We start from the raw sequence: 17,586 nt of genomic DNA on the forward strand, positions 1-17,586 counted from the left end.
ATTCTCCATCCCAACCTTGGTCTCTCCTTAGCGGCTGACAGAACCATCAATTGCCACTCTTTCCTCCCATGGTTCAGAGCAGTCAGACCATGGAAAGGGAGTGAGATCCCGAGGAAAGGATTCTCTCCCCATCTTCCAAGCAAAACACTTCAATCAAATATCTTTTTTCTCATACGTTTAAACAGACTCTGAAAATACATTTACAGAAAACCCAAAAATGACATTAGATTCTCCTTTTCTTTGGTTAGCCATAAATGTTTGTGAGGCATAAAAGCCTGTGGTAGGGAAGGAAATGATAATACAGCTCAGTAATCCACTATTTCTATTCCTAGAACATAATTACCAAGGAAAGCAATCAAGTGGCATGCATTTACTGAGCATTTACTAAATGCCTTGCTGTGTGGGATAGAAAATAAGGGCAGTAAGGTCTTAATTAACAGACCCCTGGGAACTGAACATGGTAAAAGCAAAGATGAAAACAAAATTTCTGTAAAAACTGTGGAAGCAAGGCTGCCTAAGGATAGGAGAAAACATTAAAGGGATGGAGAATTGTGAAGCTGTTCCTCTCTTGCCAGTTCTTTGGGGGGCTTTTCCTGCTTCTTGAGAAATACCCTCTCTCAAATCCTCTGCACTTTCTCTCTCACTCAGTGGGCATGTGTGGTTCCCTGCAGCCCGTGGCCAGGAGCTGCGAATGCAAAGAGGATCTGGACCCCACTAATGGGCTCTGCTTCCAGCCAACATTTGCACAGCTTCTGTCACTCTGCTCCTACCCCCACCAGGCCAGTCAAAATAGGGTATGATGACTAGTCATTCACACCTTTGAAAGGGTTGGCCAATAACGGCTCACGCAAAGCCCATTCACACTAAAATGGAACTCTGGGTGCTTTGGCACTTGAAGGCTGTTTCTTTCAGTTGAGGAACGGAGTTTCAGATACCACTAAGCATGTTGTAGGAGGGAGAAGGGGAGCCGGGAATCACCCCAGTTCTGCTTATGTAGCTGGGCCTGGACGCCTCAGCTCAAATGTCACCTCTTCAGGGAGCCCTTCTGTGACCCTGGATCTAATGTTGGTGGGCTGTCAGGTTAGCCACTTTGTTTTATTGGTAGCCCTTCCTGTTATTGTAAATTACCTTGTTTATTTCTCTATGGTAGGTTACCCTGCATTTCCCTCTAAGTCCTAAGATCTTCTCAATTTTCTTTTCTACTCTGTCCGCAGAGCCTGACACATTGGCTAGGACATGGATGGTTATCAGAGTACCACGATTGAGGGAGTGAGTGACTGAGTGACTGAGTAAATGAATGTATTTGGCCACTTGATTTAGCTCCTGAGGAGTGGTTGAGAGGACAGATACAGGCAGCTAGTATTTGACAAGGGCACCAAGAATATTCCATGGGGATAAGGACAGTCTCTTCAATTAAATAAACTTAGGGAAGGGGCGCCTGGGTGGCTCAGTGATTGAGCATCTTGCCTTTGGTTCATGTCGTGATCCCAGGATCCTAGGATCAACTCCTGTATCAAGCTCCCTGCGGGGAGCCTGCTTTTCTTTCTGCCTATATCTCTGCCTCTCTCTCTGCGTCTCTCATGAATAAATAAATAAAATCTTTTTAGAAATTAAAAAAATGATTAAAAAATAACAAGTTTAGGGAAAACTGAGTAACGTTGAGAAGACTGGAATTGGGCCCCTGTTGTATACCCCTCACATAAAATAACTCAAAAATGAATTAAAGACTTAAGTCATTGCAAGACCCAAAACTATAAAACTAGAAAAAAAAAAAAAACCCAGGGAAAAAGCCTCCTGACATTGGTCTTGGCAATATCTTTTTTTGGATGAAACACCAAAAGAAGAGAAAAAAGTCAAAAGCAAAAATCAACAGGTGGGACTACATCAAACTAAAAAGCTTCTGCACAGTAAGATAAACAGTCAACAAAATTAAAAAACAACCTACTGAATGAAAGGAAATATTTGCAAACTACATATCTATAAGGGATTAATTTCCAAAATATATAAAGAACAGATGCAACAACTCACCACCAAAAAACCCCAAACAACCCGATTTTTAAAAAATGGACAGAGGAACCTGATAGACATGTATTGAATCATTATGTCGTACATCTGAAGTTAATAGAAGGCCATATGTCAATTATACCTCAATTAAAAAAAATTCACATTGCCAACCGGTATATGAACAAGTGCTCACTAGTATCACTAATCATCAGGGAAATATAGATCAAAACAATAATGAGTACTGCGAACACCTGTTAGAATGGCTATTCTCAAAATAAGTGTTGGCAAAGATGGGGAGAAGATGAGAACCCTTGTGCACTGTTGGTAGGACTCTAAATTGGTGCAGCCACTATAGAAAACAGTATAGAGGTATTGAGGCTCCTCAGAAAATAAAAAACAGAACTACCATATCACTACCAGCAATCCCACGTGGGCACATATCCAAAGGAAATGAAAATCGAATCTTTTTTTTTAATGAAAATAGAATCTTGAAAAGATATCTGCACTCCCACATTCACTGCAGCATTATTCACAATAGCCAAGACATGTAAACAACCTAAATGTCCATCAAGAGATAAATGGGTAGAGAAGATATGGCCTTTTTATGCAGTGGAATATTATTCAGCCGTGAGAAAGATGGAAATCCTGTTGTTTGCAACAATATGGATAAACCTCAAGGCCATTATGCTAAGTGAAATGAGTCAGAGTAAGACAATTACTGTATGATATCACTTACTTAAGAAATCTTAAAAAGCCAAACTCATAGAAATAGAGTAGTGGAGTGTTAGCCAGGGGTGGGAAGTTGGTAGAATGAGGAGATGCTGGTCAAAGGGTTTAAGTTAGGGGCGCCTGAGTGGCTCAGTCGATTGAGCATTTGACTGTGGCTCAGGTCATGGTCTCAGGGTGCTAGGATCCAGCCCTGCATTGGGCTCCCTCTGCCCCACTCCCATCTTGTACTCTCTCTCTCTATCAAATAAATAAATAAGTAAAATCTTTTTTTTTAAAGAGTATAAGTTATAAGAGTCTAATATACAGTGTGGTAATTATAGTTAATACTATTGTATTATATCCTAGAGGGTTTGTATGAGTAGATCTTGTATGTTCTCACCACAAAAGAAGAAGTGGTAATTATACGACATGATGGAGGTGTTAGCTAATGCTACAGTGATAATCATTCTGCAATATGTAAGTACATCAAATCACCGTGTTGTACCCCTTAAACTTACATAAAGTTTTGTATCAATTATATACCAGTAAAGCTTGAGAAAAGAGTGATTGGCCGGGGTTTGGAGATCTGAAGGGTCACAGGCTGGTCTCTACGCCCCAGGTCAAGGGTAGGCAAACTAGAGGCCAGCTGCTCGTTTCAATAAATAAAATTGTATTGCGACACACTCACACCCACTAGTTCACTCATTGTTTACAGCCACATTTGGGCTCCAATGGCAGAATTGAGTAGTTGTAGTAGGGACCATGATCTAAACATACTTACAACTTGGTTCTTTACAGAGTTTGCTGACCGCCACCTAGATTTGCCCTGGGAGAGTTGAACTGGGACTATTGGATGCCAACTGGCAAGCTATTGGGGATGAAGGAGGTAGTGCCTCCTTGTTATTAATAAATCTTTGTCCCCTTTTATTAATATGTGCCATCTTTCAGAATACAATTTTAAATAAAAAAATGGTTTTAAAATTGTTTGAAGTGCAATGCCTAAAGACTATTTATTGCATTAATCAAGATAGGCCAGGCGGTATGACAGTTAATAATCTGAAAGCCTCAACAATTTAAAACAACCAAGCTCATCTCCCACTCACATTACATTGCCCATGGAGGTTGGCAGGGGCTCTTCACATTGTAGTCACTCGAGAACCCAAGGCTGATGGAGGCTCATCTCTACTCCACTTCTATGATTTCTAAGGTGGAGATAGGGATATGGAGTGAGAAGAACATACTGAATCATATATAGGATTTTAAGGTGTCCACCTGGAAGTGACACAGGCCACTTGCATTCACATTCCATTTCCCAAAGCAAGGCTATGGCCACATCTTAGTTCATCAGGGGGAGGATATGTAATCTTCCCACAGGAGCAGGCAATGAATATTTGTGGGAACTTTATAACTAGCTATAATTATTCTTGAAATACTTGAATTAACAAGAAAAGTAGTGGGTTAGGATTAGGACCACAGATTTTAATCCCAGGTAGAATTGGGTCCACAGGAATTAGAGCAAGAATGAGGGGCCCCTTTCCTGAGAGTCTCAGCCCCTGAGATGCTTTGAAAAACCACAGACTCCCAAGTACCGTTGTTTAAAGAAAGAAATCATGGGATTTGACATAGGCTACAATATTCTATTAGAGCTGTTATTAACATTTAAAACTCTATTGAGACCAAAATCGTCCAGCAAATAATATCAAAACAATACTCAGGAATTTAGAACTTTTTGAGTTGCTTTACATTTGTCTATAACTCTCAAGGCTAAAGCAGCTCTTCCTGTGTCTAGCAGCAGTGGGGGTGCTCTGCATTCCTTCACACACTGCAGCATGCCTCTGGTGTACAGCGTAAGAAATGTTTGTCTCCCAAAGTTTCCATATCTGGGGTGGGGAACTGTCTAGCCTGGGCTTTCAACATCTTATTCATCTCACTCCTAGGAATCATTGCAAGCCCCCAGAACCAAAAAAAAAGTGAGCATCTGTGGTATGGATGGTGCAGGAGGCAGAGATCATGCCACAGCTGGGGATAATCAATCTTCTGCTCCATGGGATTCCTGAGTTAGAAAAAGAGTTCAAGGAGGGATTCTATAGAAAGAGAGGGGGGAGATCTTCAGTGGTCTCACTCAGGCCCAGGATTGAACTTGGTTACTTTCAGCCAGCCCATGTGACTGACCAGTTGCTAATGCAAAGAGTTAACTATGGGCATTCTAGAGGACTCAGAAGGGGGAACATCACTCTATTTAGACCATGTTGTATCAGTAATCTGGAAAATTAATTTTGACCCAGAAAAGTGAAATCTTCATATTCAATTACAAATAGCAGAGCCTTTTGATAAGTATTGCCAATGTAGGGAAAGGCTATACCAAAAGGAGAAAAGTGGGCTGTCTTAGTGTACTAGGGCTGTCATAACAAAATACCATAGACCAGGTGGCTTAAACCACAGACATTTCTTTTCTCAGTTTTGGAAGCTGCAAGTCCGAGATCCAGGTGTTGGCAGAATTGGTTCCTGCTGAGGCCTCCCTCCTTAGCATGGAAGTAGTCTGCGTCTGCACATGATTTCTCTCTGTGTGTGCAAAACCCTGGTGTTTCCCCATGCATCCCAACTCTCTTATTATAAGGATAGTAGTCAGATTGGATTAGGGTCCACCCTCGTGACCTCACTGTAACCTACTTATCTTTAAGTAAGTAATTTTAAAGTCCTGTCTCCAAAAACAGTCATATTTTGAGGTACTGGAGGTTAGGGTATCAACGTAGAAATACAGTGGGATAAAATTCAGCCCATAACATGGATTTTTAGCACATATTAGAAAACTTGAAACTCCCCACTCTGTTCACATCAACAATGAATTTCTAGTATGACTGCCTGAACTTCTTGCCTTTTACAAAATCTCCTCCAGCATCTCCTCCCAAACTCTGTGTGTGTGTGTGTGTGTGTGTGTGTGTGTGTGTGAAAGAGAGATTGATGGCATCTCTCTTGTTTGGCATGTTTCACAAAACATGCCAAAAAGTGAGGGTGCAAAACGTACAGCTTGATTCCAGAGTTAAGCACACAGTGTCATCCAATCTGAGTTTTCCTTTCCAGGAACCTATGCATCTGAATACTTTTTAAAATGCTGCTAACATGCTAAAATGTAGACACAGCACTTTCTATAAGTTTTATGACCATGGAGATCTGTTCATTATAGAGACAGGCACGGAGGATCCCCTCAAGAGGCTTACAATTCCACAGTATGAGGATATCTTCCCACGTTCTATTGAAAATGCCTTTATTTTGTTCCTTCTCTTGGATGATAGTTTTGCAGGGTATACAATTCCAATGATTTATTTTCTCTCAGCATCTTGAAATGTTTTCCTGGATTCTGGATTCTCTTGTTGCTGTTAAGAAGACTGGTAGGTAATTGCTGCTCCTTTTTAGATTAGAGCTAACTGCTCTCCTTTCTCCCTGGTGCTTTTTATGATCATCTGTCTTTAGCTTTCTGAAGTTTCATTATAATGTTTGTAGTAATGAATTTATTTTTATTTATCTTGCTTGGGATTTGATGTACTTCTCCAATCTGAAAAATCATGTCTTTGACCAATTCATATTTTTAATTTTTGCTTTGAATATTGCCTTTACTTCCCTCTGTCTATTCTCTCCCTCTGGAGCTCTAATAAAATATATTTTGAATATCTAGATCTTCCTCCATATCTCTTTTTCTCAATTTCATAGCTTCCATACTTTCATCTCTCTGTACAGCATTATAAGGTGATTCTTCAGTCTTTTTTCCAATTTATTAATTCACTCTTTACTTGTGGTTCATCTTTCATTTAATCCATCCTTTGCATTTTAAATCTCTATTATTACAGTTTACATTTCTAGAAATTATGTTTGGTTGTTTTCAAACCTGTCTATTTATTCTTGATGGTCTTTTATTAACTTCTTATGTCTAATTTCTCTATTTCTTCATAAATATTTTAAGCATACTTACTTCACATCCTTTGATAGATGATACTATGCCCAAGGTTACTACAGTATAAGTCTATCCTTTATTGTTTCTGCTGAGCTCAGTTTATGGTGGCTTAATTTTTCATGTGTTTCTGATTTTTAAAAATTTTTTAAATATTTTATTTATTTATTTGAGAGAGAGAGAGAGCTCCCAAGCCACTGGGGAGGAGCAGAGGAGGAGGGAAAGAGAGAAAGAATCTGGAGCAGATTCAGTGCAGAGAGCAGAGCCCCAGGCAGGACTCAATCCCATGACTATGAGTTCATGACGTGAGCCAAAACCAAGAGTCGGACATTTAACTGACTGAGCCACCCAGATAGCCCTAATTATTTTTTATTTTTTATTTGTTTAAGTCTCCTCTTAAACGTGGGAAGCCTGAAGAATCTATAAAAGTGCATCCCTCTCTATACCTGGTGCCTTGAGGAGTTATGAACTGGCAGTCTTTCAAGATAATTTTTCTAGCTGGGGTTTCCCAAACCATGTAAGTAGAATAAACACTTAACCTCCTTGAGGACAGGCTTGGAATTATAAATTCTCAGCAAAGACTTTTGTTTGTTTCTGTTTTTCATCCCTTTGACCAAGGCCTGGGAAAGTGGGAAAAACCCCTTACCTTGTTGTTTTTCTTTTGCCAAAGGATAGATTTTTTTCCTAACCCGACTTTTTCCTGGAGAGTAGGGATGCTTGAGATCCCTAGCTTTTTCTCAGGATCTGGGTTCTCACTCCCACAGGACTTTAGTTCCCCCACGGAAAACCAAGCTCCCAGGATCAGCCAATGCCCCCCAAAGCAGCCCTCTGCTTCAGGGTTTGCTAACTACTCTGGTTTCCTTTATCTTGCCTCCTATGAATCTCATTTGCTTTCTTAGAAGTTTAACTGTGCTTTTAACGAAATGTTTGGTATTATCTAGTGTTTTTAGGTGTTTGTAGGGGAATATTTTTCAGAATTTCCAGCCAGCTCTGTTGCTAGAGGGAGAAATGCATTCCCAGGCTCTGCAGGCTGGGCCTTCTGCAACCCCTCAGGCCTAACTGCATGTGAGGCAGTTAGGCTCTTGCTTCGGGTTTAGTGGAACAGAGAGCCTCTTTTCCTTTGTGTATCTGACTGAGACTCCAATAATCTATAGACATATTGTATTGTTTGCCATAAGCAATTGCATGGTAGCAAGCAGTCATGCGGCTGGGACTCAGAACACCAGGGTTCTCATTTTGGCCCTGCCCCTTAGACAAGTCCCTAAAACTCTCTGTAACTTGGTTTTTAAAAAATCTGCAAATAGGATAGTATTTTTGCCTTAATTGTTTTTTGTAATCGGGAGGTAAAATGGGATAAGTGAATATAAAAATCCTCTGTTAACTCTGAAGAGTGATATCAATGCAAGCCACTCTTAGTGAAAGTACAGTAGCAAGCTCACCTTCTGAAGGAGGATGCATTGTGTTCCAATGTGCAGCTCCTGGGGTGGCATCTGCCTAATTAGGAATCAAGACTCGTTTGCAAAAACTAAAAATACACTTCTTAAAAATATACTAGTACATAATGTATAACACCAGTCTCTTCCTTCCACTTGTAAACAATGCAATACCAAGTAAAAAGCAAGGGTTGAAAAAACACAAACTCTTGAATACAAATTGTGTATTATTGCACCTTAGGTGTTCAGCTCCTCTAAACATTTCTGTTCATTTACTCCAATTTATCTCACTCTTTGAGATTCTTTGAGCTCTGTTCATAGCACCTAAAATACTCAAGACCAGATTCATTAGAAAAACACCTTGAGGGATGCCTGGGGCGCTCAGCGGTTGAGCGGCTGCCTTCGGCCCAGGGCGTGGTCCTGGAGTCCCGGGATCCAGTCTCGAATCAGGCTCCCTGCACGGAACCTGCTTCTCCCTCTGCCTGTGTCTCTGCCTCTCTCTGTGTGTGTCTCTTGTGAATAAATAAATAAAATCTTAAAAAAAAAAACAACATGCCTTTATAACTGTTCCCTGATGCACCTGCCCGTGTATCTTACCTTGACCTGGGAAGCCCCTCTGAACATTGCTAAGTTCCTTCTATTACTGCCATATCCGTCTTCTATTAGTGACCTGTCTTTTGGAAAGAGCAGTGACATTCTGCGGATGGCAGTGGATACTCCTACCGTGACTCCCACTGTTTCTATCTGCCTCCAAACTTTCCAGCCCCAAAGAGTTTGTTCTTTCCTTCAGTGTTTTAAAGCTTTGCTCCTTGGTCAGCATGGTTCCTCAGACCAGCAGCATCAACAGGAACTTGCTAGAAATGCGGAATCTCAAGACTTTCTTCAGACCTACTGAAATAGAATCTGCTTTTTCAACAGATCCCAGGTATTCACATGTACATTAAAGCTTGAAAAGCATGATTTTAAAACCATCATACTGAAAGAACACTTAGGTTTTATTTTCTTAAAGATTATATTTATTTATTTATTTATTTGACAGCATGAGAGAGCACAAGCAGGGGAAAGGCAGGCAGAGGGAGAGGGGGGAAGCAGACTCCCCATTAAGCAGGGAGCTGGACACGGGGCTCTATCCCAGGACCCTGGGATTCTGACCTGAGCTGAAGGCAGATGTTAACCAACTGAGCCACCCAGGTACACCTCTGAAAGAACACTTTAAATCAATAATTTTCTAGTTTATTGTATATAAGAATTCCTTGGGATGTTCCTTAAACATGCAGATTTTTCTGACCCACCTACTGGAGATAGTGAGTCATTATTTCTGGGCATGAATCCATAAACCACACTTTGAGAAAACACACTTTTAAACAAAGTATAGTGTCTACACTATGTTTACATAAAGTGGAGATGTTTTTAGCATGTTAGGGAGATCCACCTTTGACGCACTTGTCCAGGTGTAAGTCCAGTAAACTTTTTATTTTCCTTTCAGAAACTCCCTTGAAGGATTCCTTAAACAAGTCTCCTCCATGTCAAACTTTTTCCTCAGGTTTTCCCAAGGGCAACTGTAGCCATCCAACTCCTCCTGCCTAATGTGTGTCCTAACCTCCACCTCAGGTTATGTATGCTTCATGGAGATGGTCCCAGCACAGTTAGATCACCTGACAAAGAAGTGAATGGGCTCCCTCTTGATACAATCCTTCTGCCTTGACCTTGACTCTGATGGGCAGGGACATCACACTTTTCTCTCTGTATCTGCTAAAGGGAAGAAAGAGAATAGTATTTAAAAACATGAAGCAATACCCTCTTAAAATAGCTATTTTATTATAGCCCTGTCACTTGATTTTCTATCAGATGTGCAACCAGAATGTGCTCCCAAACTGTCCAAACTGAGCGTTCAGGTTGGCTTGAAGCTCCAGCCCTGGAGTTTTCTTACTTTGTAACCTTGGGCAAGCTCCTTAACCTTTCCTAATCTATTTCCTCATCTCTCAATGGAAATAAGAGTATCTACCCCATGAAGTTGTTGTGAGATTTTTCAGAGTTAATGCTCATTTGGCTCTACATTTGCTGTTAAATGAGCACTGAATAATTTTAACATATTATCAAAAGATGCTTTGGCAGAGATGCCTACCCTGTGGTGGTCTGGTACTTTGGAGGTTCCCAATAAACTGTGACTCCTAGCATGTATGCTTTTGTGTAGTTCCTTCCCACTTTGACTCTGGACTTGGCCATGTGATGATCAGCTTTGGCAAGCACAGTGTAAGTAGAGGCTTGATAGGCACTTGTACATTGAGGCTCATGTCTTGGGCCACTCCTTCTTGGAACGAAGCCACAAGTCCATGAGGAAGCCCAAGGAACCCTGAGAACTGAGGTCTTAGCCAATCCCTACCTGAACTCTAGCCAGGGACCAACACTATGCTATAGGAAGGAGGCCATGTTATGCCTTTTGGCCACCCTGGTACCCCAGCCTATACCATATATCTATACCACCTGGTCAACCGCAGAAACATGAGAAACAATAAATTATATTATATTGTTGCTGTTTTAAGACACTAAGTTTTGAGACTGTATGTTTTACATCAATAGATAGATTCAATATCCATTCTTCCCATTTTCCTATTAGTAAAACCCCAATTTCATTTGATGTACAATGCACCTAGCTAAAAATAGATATTTCCTTCTCTATCTTTCCGATGTTGGTGATCATGTGAGATACAATTTGGTCAATAAAATTGAGATGTTGGGTGGGGCTTTCAGAAAATCTCCCCATTGAGTGGACTATACCAGCTGTCTTCTTCCTGCCTGACCACAGAATGGATGATGTAAGTGAGCAACCTGTCTTGTAATGAGGGAAAATATAGAAATCAAAGACTTCAGACCTGATCACCTTGAGCCACTGATCTAAAGGCAAGTAACTTTTCGGAATATGAGGGAAACAAGTCCCCATTGTGTTAAGGCCACCGTTATCTGCTAATAGGCATCATTATCACTGGAACAGGAAGCTGATTCTGGCACCAATGGTGTTTCAATCACACATTATTTATTATCATGGAAGCTGCATAGCACAGTTCAGTCCTGGCTGCACGTTATAATAGGAATCTCTGGGTAGGGATGAGTTACTTATATTTTGGTTCCCATAGCACACTACTACCTAATATTTCAGCATAATAGAAAGCCTCACATTTTCAAGGGTTCTGCTTACTGGGCAACATGCCTTGGCAGAGCCACAGAAGAGCATCAAAGAACTAGAAAGCAACATGAACTCATTTGTTTGTCTTCTTTTGGTGACTCTTTGTCCTTGTATGTCTGTAGACCATCTCTCCAAATAGGTTGGAAGCTCCTTGAAGGTAGAAAGCATCTCATATTTTTCCTTTCTATGTGTGTTCAGTACTATACCTTACAGATTAATCGACAAAGTTTTCATATAAGACTTAGCAATTAGTGCCCTAGAAATGTTTAAACTATAGGCAATGATATTTTTTTAAAGATTGTATTTATTTATTCATGAGAGACACAGAAAGAGAGGCAGAGACATGGCAGAGGGAGAAGCAGGCTCCCTGTGGGAGCCCGATGTAGGACTCGATCCCAGGATTCCGGGGTCATGCCCTGAGCCAAAGGCAGACGCTCAAACACTGAGCCACCCAGATGCCCCAAGGCGATGACATTTTTAATAATGGTTTAATTGATTTTGATATACGTCACTATTTTATTTTCCCCTGGTTTCTATGAATCTTGTATGCTTCTCTACATTAATAACAATTATAGATATTATTTTTTAGCTCTTGCTCTGTGCCAGGTACTATTGTACATGCTTCACATGTGTTACTTGTTTAATCTGCAAGATAATCCAAGAGGCTGGTACTAACATTATCCCCAGTTTGCAGATGAAGAAACTGAGGCCAAGAGAAATGAAGTGATCTGTCCCAAATTGCACTGCTTGAAAGTGGAGAAGCCAGGGTTCCAAGCCACGACCTGACAGAGTTATTTCTTCTTGTTTCTGTTTTCCAAAATGCTTTCAATTCACATTTTTATTCCTTGAGAAATAAAGAGAAAATAAACAAAGAGAAAAATAAAAGTTCAATCATGAATGCTTCCTACTGGCTGCCAGTTGCTCCTGGCTGGACAAGCCTATTCCCCAGGCCACCCTGGGAGGACACCTGCCCTGATACAGCTCTTCTGTTCTCACTGGTTCTTCTGTAGAGCTGGCCTCATGCTCACTACTATAAAATTTCTCCAGGGTGCACCTCTAGCCTGGAATCATTTCCCTCCCCTCCAAATCAAACATGCAAGTAAGAATGCCCAGACCTGGAGCAGAAGGCAGTGTGGTCAGGGAGGGAGAATCAGGATGAGAAGAAACACACTGAATGTTCTCACAATTTCTATTTCTTAATATGAACGAGTTATGTTGGATGTGAATGGAGAGTCCTCTTAAGGCCACAGTTTAAATAAAAGTGTTTTAAAATACTTCCCAGAAGCCCACAGAGCAAATATGAGACCCACTCAGACCTCTACCTCCCTCTCTTTGTCTCTGAGTCCTGGGTCTTTTGATGGCAAATTTCCCAGACTAATTCAGAGCCAACTTAGTCTTCTGGTTCTTTCCAGTAGCCTCCAAAAATCCCTTCCTTTTTATATAATTCTAAATAACAAACTCCCCTCTGATTGGCCAGCAGTGACCTCGATATCGTTAACACTGGAACTCTGCCGTCCTCCCTTCTATTGGTTTATTATTGTGAAGCCAATTTGTCTCCTTGGCATTTGTGCTCTCAGGGTTCTAGGAATCCATGGGAGGAAGCCACCATAGCCTTTTTCCTGCTTTTTTTGCTGGCTTCTGTGGACCTTCCCTGTCCTAGTTCATCCCTGTTGAGGGAATATTTACACAGGGATCTTTCTGGCTCCCCCAATTCTGTCCCCCTCCTCTCCTCTGGCATATCACAGGACCGTCCAAAACATTTCCATGGTCTGAAGCTTCTGAAACTCAAACAGGAAGTCAAGAACAATAAATTGTAGGGCTGTCTTTGAAAAAAGAAGGCAAAGGAAGAATGATAAGTTTACCTTAAAAGAACCTCCATCCTGAATGTGAGAAACCTGCTCAAGGCGCATTATTTGGAGAGTGAAGGAATTTGTATCGAGGCAAAACAAACAAAGGACTTGTGGAATTCTGTTAAATATCTTCACAGAACTGTAGTCGTATATCTTAAGCACTAACAGTCTGCTGTGGAAAATGAATTTTAAAAATGTGTTCACTTGCATAGTTGAAAGACCAATTTTGAGAACAAGCAATCTACTTTATGTCGTCTACTAAGGATTTTAAAGAGAACAAACACAAATGGAAAAGTGAAAATGAATAACAGAAGCTAAATGGCCACAACGCCTTGGAAAAACAGAAGCAAGAAGCCCTAACAGATGCAAAATAACTCATCAGCAAATGTAGTCCCCAGACTTATTATGGGTGCACTATTCGGATAAGGAAGAAACATGAATTAAAATGTCTGGTAGGCAGACGTTGATCTCAATGAACAAGACAAAAATCATGGAGCTCAGATTTAACGCCGTAACAGAAAACAAGTGTCCCAAGCCAAGAAAAACAGTGGTTTGGTTTAGAATCACTCTGTCAAGAAATCCTTCTGGAGCATTGACTTTTTTACAAGGCCCATTGCAAGAGCCACCCCATCCTCTCCACCTAATCTCATTTTTGTTGGCAATGCTAAAGCAAGAAGTGGGTGCTCCAGACACGGTGCAACAGCCAATAAAGCCTGGCCCCACTTTATGGTGATCTAGGAAAAGAGTATAAAATACCAATGTCTGGGGGTGCCTGGGTGGTACAGTCGGTTAAGCATCTGACTCTTGGTTTTGGCTCAGGTCCTTATCTCAGGGTTGTAAGATGGAGCCCCGTGTCAGGCTCTGGGCTCTGTGAGCTCAGCATAGAGTCAGCTTGAAATTCTCTCTCCTCCCTCTGCCCCTCCTGTTGAGCTCCCTCTCTCAAAACAAACAAACAAACAAATAAATCTTTAAAAATATACTAATGCTCACACCAGACCACTTTAATCAGTATCCTAGGGTATGGGGCTGAGGCAATTGGTGATTTTTACAGGCAGGTGATCCTAAAGGGGCTGCCAAGATGATGACCCATTGCAGAGGACGGAAGAAAAGATGTGACTGGCACACCCATGGATTGACATCCTGTATCGTTGCTTGTGCCTGTGGAGCTTTGTGAACATTTTTTCTCTTAGTCTTCTGCTAACCAAGTAACTGCCTTTTCAATGTTCTTGAATTCCTCACGATGCCCTCCTCCACTGCCTTAATGGGAGAGAACTTTCTGGAATTTCTGACATGCACACGGCAGAGCAACCAACCTGATGGCATGGATGGCTATTTGGATTACCATAAAATGTTTCTTCTCAGAAAGGAGAGGACCAAGGCTGAGCTTTTGGTGTCTGTTGCCTGTTCTAAAGTTGGTCTCACCTGGGTTCCAGTCCTCTTAACCAGGCCTCTGCCAGAACTGGGAGAGGGCATGAGATCAATACCTAAGAGGTTATAAATCCATGTGGCCTGAAGACAATATGGAGTGGTGGTTAGGAGGATGGCTCTGGAGTCGGGCATCCTGAACTACAATTCTTGGTGCCACTTTTTTTCTGGCTCGATGATATTGGCAAGTTACTGGATCTGTTTGAAACTCAGTTTCCTCACCTGTAAAAATAGGATAATACTCCATCCAAGTTGCTGTATTAAGAAAAACTTTAATAGATACTAAATTCTTCATCTATATTAGATCTTCAACAGGCAGTATTGCGCAGGAGTCAAAATTGAAGGCTCTAGAGCCAGACTGCCCTAATTGATCTCAACATTGCCACTAGCTGCGTGACTTTAGGCAAGTTACTTAATCCCTCTGTGCCCCAGTTCCCTTAAGTAGGGAAAATAGTGGTACTTATGGGGTTGGTATCACCATAGGGGCGAAGGACAGTCCTAAGATGGATCACTTTGGCGTGAAGATTATTTTGAGTTAAAAATAATAAAAACCCAGCAAATTCAGGAAAACTCTTTACCTCCCTGTCAATTGCCTGTTTGTACCAATTAGAGGATATTAACAGAGATTCTTCTTTACCTAAGAGACTTACCTGCATAAGAGGGCAAACTTGTTTTCAAAATATCTCCTCTCACCTTCCTGCCAGCAGTCTTCCTTTCTTTTGTGTCCTCGGGCCCCTACCCCTCTCCTTAGCTCACAAAAGCCTTGCATTGCCTGGCCATCTTGGAATTTTATGTCTGTTTGGAATCTCTATACATGCAAAATTAAGTGTGATTTTCACCTGTTAACCTGTCTCATTTCAATTTGATTTTTAGTCTGGCTAGAAAGATCTTGAAGGGCAGAGGAAATTCTTTCTCCTCAACATAAAGATTAGATGATCTAACATTAGGGTGGCCTACTGACTCAGTTTGTTCAGGACAGTTCCAGTTAATGCTTTTTGTCCTAGTATCCTGGTTTTGAATTTGCCTGGTCCCCTTCATTCTCAAAAGTGTCAAAAATGTCCCAGGTTGAATAATTAAGTACATGGCCATTGTAGTTATGCAAATATCACTTAGAAAAATGCATTGTATAGAGTAGATGCTGAATGTGTCTTAGCTGCTAACGTTAAACTCTTCAGCAGTTCTATCCGATAGAAATATAACGCAAGCCACCTGGTAATTTTTAATTTTCTAGTTAACCACATTTTAAAAAGTAAAAGAAGGGGCATCTGGCTGGCTCAGTTGGTAGAGCATGTTACTCTTGATCTCAGGGTTGTGAGTTCAAGCCCTGCTTTGGGTGTGGAGATTGCTTAAAAATAAAATCTTAAAAAAAAGGAAAGTAATGAGTGAACTTAGTCTTAATATATTTAGCCTAATACGTCATTTCAATATGGAATTAACATAAGAATTATTAATGAGATACTTTTTTTTTCTCCATCCTACGTCTTTGAAATCTGGTGTATATTTTGCATATACAGCACATCTCAGTTTGGACTGATGACATTTCAAGTGCTCATGGTTTCTAGTCTATTACTATGGTCTGATTAAATGATTAAGCTGCTATGCTAAAGTTGTTTTATTAATTTCTCCTATGTCATAATTTCCTATTTGGAAATATCCCAAAGAAAATACCAAAAAAAGTGGTTTTCCTATGAATATTTGGGGTTTTTTTTCCCGTAGATCATCTCCAACGTTCTGATTGTGTTTTTGTTCCATTCACTGGAGCGGAGCCAATATCGTCACATTCCTGTAAATCACGTTGCTTCTAACGAGACCCAGAAGTGCAGCCAGATCCTGACCCAAAGCCAAATAAAGCAAAGGGTTACTTTTTGGCCCTGGTGTGATACCTACCTCTATTTCCTCTATTAGGGACAGTTTCTTGTTATTCCAAATAGTCTTAGCCTTGGTTGCCCAGACTTAAAAAGTTCCTAATGTGGAGGAAAAACAAAATTGATAAAAGATGGAGCAAGAAAGAAGGGATGTGATATTTTTTAATTTCAAAAATGAAAATTTGGCTTTACCAATCAGCTCCTTTCATGGACCCTGCTAAATCCTGGATGGCAACACTCTTAGGAATTTATGATCTTGTAGGTATGAGAAGATTGACCTGCTAGAACAATTAGAGAATGATGCTTCGCCATAGGATGTAAAGACAATACCGTTTGTGATGGCTCCTCAAATTAAGACAATGGATTTAGGACTTTAAAGCTGAAAAAATTCTCAGAGGCCATGTAGTTCAATGTTCTTTTTTTACTGATTAGGAAAGTGGGACCAGGAGAAGTTTAAACACTCGGTGAACTTCAAAAGGCAGGTTAGTAAAAGAGGGAGCAGGAAACATGGTAGCTTTGTTCTTACTACTGCTAGGACTATATATTACATCTCAGTTACCTTGTTTTGCCGGTAATTCATCTATTAAAACACAATATGCTGTTCCACCCAAAAAATGTTTTAACAACTTTCTAGGCAGTTTAGATGATCACTTTATCCTTGCTCCCTTCTCTGAAACCTTGGGCACATGGGCCCGGTTTCCATTAAAGGGCGTGTTCAATGTATCCTGAATGAGTTAGCAGTTCTCAAAGGCCTGGGGAAAAAAATAAACCAAACCAAACCAATGAGAAGACTGTGTCCGATCCTGTACTTGACCATCAATTCTTCTGCAGGTGGCACAACTTCAGCTGTGGTCTGAACAGTTGTTTGAGTTTCAGGGGAGGAGGCATCTGGAAAAGAATCTTGGCATATCAGCCTAACTACAAGAGTCCTTCCCTCCACAGCAACTCCACACCCAAAGCTGGGCTTGCTGATGTTTGAGGGGGGGCATTATAAATTAAGGAGAATAAGCACACAAACTACCAACAAGAGCCAGCGAGCTGCCATAGGCAGTGGGGCTCAGAGGTTAGTGCCTGGGACAGGGCACTGTAAGAATGATTTTTTTTTTTTAAGATTTTATTTTATTTATTCATGAGGGACACACAGAGAGAGGCAGAGACATAGGCAGAGGGA

This window comes from Nyctereutes procyonoides, unplaced genomic scaffold, assembly GCF_905146905.1.
Source record: "Nyctereutes procyonoides isolate TBG_1078 unplaced genomic scaffold, NYPRO_anot_genome, whole genome shotgun sequence".
NCBI classification, from domain to species: domain Eukaryota; kingdom Metazoa; phylum Chordata; class Mammalia; order Carnivora; family Canidae; genus Nyctereutes; species Nyctereutes procyonoides.